At 25.7% G+C, this 4,468-nt stretch overlaps 1 protein-coding gene across 2 annotated transcripts in view; it reads left to right on the forward strand.

Annotated features, from left to right (window-relative positions):
• Positions 1 to 474: 474 nt before the first annotated feature.
• Positions 475 to 4,468, forward strand: part of LOC149889391 (uncharacterized) — a 7,584-nt gene continuing 3,590 nt past the window's right edge. For both annotated transcript variants that reach the window (XR_016451926.1, XR_016451927.1), the window contains exons 1-2: positions 475 to 753; positions 1,808 to 1,887. The gene's annotated coding sequence lies outside the window, so the exon portion shown is untranslated. The remainder of the gene's footprint in view (positions 754 to 1,807; positions 1,888 to 4,468) is intronic.

Raw genomic sequence — 4,468 nt, forward strand, 5'->3', positions numbered from 1 at the left:
TGAAATTTCGACTGTAAATGGAATACAAGAGAAAATTAATACAAATAAAATAGAACGTTATGTAAAAGCATGCATAATCATGTAAAAGCACGAGTAATCTTTTTGTGTTTTCAAGCGATAACTACTTTCCGTTGCTGTCACCACTTACGATTTTTAATTTCGTTTTAAGTAAGTATAAAATTTCAAATAAAAAAAAAAATTTAAGTAATAATTGATTGCGGGAGCAAATAAGTACTTAGCATCAACTTCACAAACGGTTCATTTGTAAAAGTGTTTAAAGGATATATTTATTTAAAAAAAAAAATATGGACAAATATTAATTTGATTCTTTTATTTGATAAAGTAAAACAGCTTAAACGTAGCTGTAGTAACTTTAAATGATCTTCGCCAAAAGACAATGACGCTCTGTTGCTTAATTAAATATTAACCCTCAATCTTAAACAAGAAAAAGAATGGAAGAAGAGACAAACAAACAATGTGTTGATTTTGTTAAATGGAAGAATGGCAAAACTCTACATGCCAAATTTCCTTTTCAATTACACAACAGAAAGTTTGTAGATTAAATAGGAAACCGAAATGTTTACAAAACCACTCTCTTTTTCGATATTTCCAGACCTTTTTATTGAAATGAGACAGTTTCGATGGCTCGGTCCTGAAAAAGAACATTCTTGGTGGATGGAATTCTACAACTGAACGTATCAAGTTTAGAATAAAATCTTGAAGACTAAAATGGTGCACTCAAACAATGCGCTGGTAAATATCTGAAATGTTTTCGCTTTAATTTAATTCTAATGCTATTTGCAATTTTTAATTAGAGTTTTCTAAAATACTTGTAAAAAGGTTGAATCAATTGATATTGTTTTTAAAAAAACTGCCACTGTTTTTAACATTTTCGCATAGTTTTTAAGTTAGTACTGTAAATTCTTGTGCAAAAACAAATGCTCAGCTAAACTTCTAAACTTATGAGTGTTTAATATTTTGTCATTTTATTAGTTTTAATAACATTACTATTTATTACCTTAATTTTTGAAAACCCTGTTTAATATCTTACTTTCATATGTTATTTTATTTGTCTAATTTTATTTTTTTCAATATTTTTAATATCTGTAAAAATCTCAGGTACCAGAGAAAAAAGTTTATTTTTTTCTCCAGTGTAATCTATGAAAGATAATTTATAATTTATAAAAGATAGTTTATAAAAGATGGCAATTGCTAGTAGATAGTTTACAAAGGTTAATTATTACTGATGTAATAGTTTTAATAACAGTCAACTGTGTAAGCTTGCGTGAAACTTTAAAATATAACTATGAAAGATAAGTTAGAAGTCTAATAGCAAAACAACTTAATCATTTGTATCTTTAATTTCTTTTTCTATAATCATTTGTATCTTTAATTTCTTTTTCATTAAATTGGGTGGTTGTTGCTTGAAAGAAGATTCATTATTTTGGTGATCAGTTGCTACTAAACTGAATGTTTAGTGGCAAATGATCACCAAAATATTGAACATTGCAACGCTCCGCCGTTTTACTTGCTTCAGAATATTCTTACTCTGAAACAAGCTCTTTGTTAATTTTTCAAGAAGATATAAATACTTTAAAAAACCTATTCATTATTTCTGTTACTCAAAAGTAATAAAGCATCGGTATGTTTTTAATTTCTGATATTTTATTTATCAAGTTTTTCCATTCAGGTCATCTGGCATTAAAATGATAACCATAGCTTTATTAATGTATTCTCCACCTGTAGGATTAAAATCCGGAATTGATTTATGTAAATTATCATGAGTTAATTTGACTGTTCATTCTAGAGTCTTGATTCCTCACACATAAAGGAGTACTAATGCTACAGTGCCACCGAGTAAAACTGTGTTAAAAGCCGAGGATTATGGTGAGTAGTTTACTTTCATGGTGAGTAGTTAGTATTATGGTGAGTAGTTTAGTATTTCAAAGTTTGTCATGTTCAAAAACTAACTTCCTCAAAAAACCTTCAGAAAAAAATTGTTCGAATTTTTCCCGAACATTCGTTTAAAATCGCTTTAAACAAAGATCTATTTTTAATAAATAAAAAGTTGCAACTTCGCAACATTTTTATCTACTTTTGTCCAAGGTCCTTTGTTTATTGTAAGATCAGAGGGGACAAAAGCTCCTTGCTTATCTTTCCTCTCCCTCCCTACTCCCTCATTCCTTCCTGTTGGCCTCTGGATATTTTATATTTGATAGCAAGCTTTTCAAACACGAATTAGCAAAAAACTAATTAATGAGGTTTCATAAAGTTCAGACTTTTTAAATCTATGTCTTTACCTTATTTTTAAATAGAGGTCTTATAGAGGTCTACCTTTCTTTTAACAAGTGTTTTTAATTAGATTTATCGCTTGAAGTAAAACTTGATTGTTTGGTTTTCAATCCTTTTTAATTGCTTTATCAGTGATTACAACGGCATCAATAAATGATAGTGTTGTTATCAATGATAAAGCAAATTGTTTGGCCATAATTCAGTACCATCATTTCCATGTTCGCTAGACATGTATTTTACACAAGCTATAAGATGGAAGCAATACGATAGGTGGTTTTTATCTCTCAATTTTAAATAATCTAATGATTGTTTTAATCTAATTATGATAATTGAAATAGCTATAATGGTTAATTTTAACAATTTAACATTAAAAAGTTTAAATCTGTTCATAATAACTTATTCACAAATTAATCAATTGTTTTATTGACTTGTTTTATTGTTAATGCTAATAACGTTTATTTCAAAATGAAGGATAAATTTATGAAACTAAAAGTTAAATGAAAGCTATAATGTAACCATGCAACCAATATATAAACAATGATATGACTAGAAGTGTCGTTTCTTTATTTTCGTTTCCATCATCACTCCTTATTCATTTAAAACACCAGCGTTGGTATAAATGGATACTGCGAGGTAACATGTGATAAGTTAGCAAATGGCCTTTGATTTGATTAGAGCCAAAGAATGATTACACAGACTGTAACTTTTGATATATTCAATAATATGAAAAGAAAAATCATTTAGAACGTGTAAGCAAAATTAATGTGAAATAATAATGAAACACTTTTTTTCAGTGTTAGTATTAAAAGATTTTTAGTTGCGTTTGAAATTTGTTTACGAGTTGCGATTTCAAATTAATGCTGTAGTTTTTAAATTAAGTTAAAGTTTGTTTTAAAAATGAAAAAAGAAGAAGATCTAAGAGAAAAAAACTATGCACAAGCATATGGAGAATCCTAATAGAAGCTACAACTCAATAGCGTAAGACAACATTAGCCCTGTTATTAAATGTTTCTCTAAAACAAACAGAGTACAATCAAGGGGTTGAGAATTTATACTTACAACTCAACTGGCTGCTATTTAAAATTTTTTGAGATCCCCAAAGGGCGCCACGATAACGTTTTTCATTTTTGTCAAAATTGAACGGATTTCAGCTTCAAATTTTTTGTTGGTAAAAATTGCATTGGAATATACTAAGTCTCCTCTACATGCTGCCGAAAGATCTTTCTGGTTCATGTTCTCAAGTAGAAGTGACAGCAATTTTGGTTGACCAAGTCCTAAAATATTCTAACAATTTATAATTTCTTCTAAGAAACTGCACGACCAAAGTTGGTGCCATTGCATAGGCTTTTAAAAAATATCAAAAAAAAATATCAAAGTTAACAAGCTTTTGATTTTTGTCCGCGTAGTTGAATGGGACATTCCCACTGTGCAAACCCCTGATGATCCCAAAAACCAAATAAAACGTTTGTAAAAACCTTTAAAAATAAATACCCTCCCTAACCCTAACCCTAACCCGTTAGAGTTAGGGTTAGGGTCAGGGAGGATATTTATAATAATATTTTTAATAGGATTTCCTCTTGTTGTACCATCAACTTTTAATATAAATTGATAATACCATATTGACTCATAAAAGAAAATCTAATAGTATAATGATAATATAAGTAAACACAGTGGGAAAACAAACAAGTCGTAATAACAACCATTGTAGTAATAATAATAATAATAATAATAATAATAATAATAATAATAATAATAATAATAATAATAATAATAATAATAATAATAATAATAATAATAATAATAATAATAATAATAATAATAATAATAATAATAATAATAATAATAATAATAATAATAATAATAATAATAATAATAATAATAATAATAATAATAATAATAATAATAATAATAATAATAATAATAATAATAATAATAATAATAATAATAATAATAATAATAATAATAATAATAATAATAATAATAATAATAATAATAATAATAATAATAATAATAATAATAATAATAATAATAATAATAATAATAATAATAATAATAATAATAATAATAATAATAATAATAATAATAATAATAATAATAATAATAATAATAATAATAATAATAATAATAATAATAATAATAATAATAATAATAATAATAATAATAATAATAATAATAA

Source organism: Hydra viridissima, unplaced genomic scaffold, assembly GCF_058129835.1.
Source record: "Hydra viridissima isolate aposymbiotic clone 2 unplaced genomic scaffold, HvirCarnegie_v1 scaffold_4, whole genome shotgun sequence".
Classification (NCBI taxonomy): Eukaryota; Metazoa; Cnidaria; class Hydrozoa; order Anthoathecata; family Hydridae; genus Hydra; species Hydra viridissima.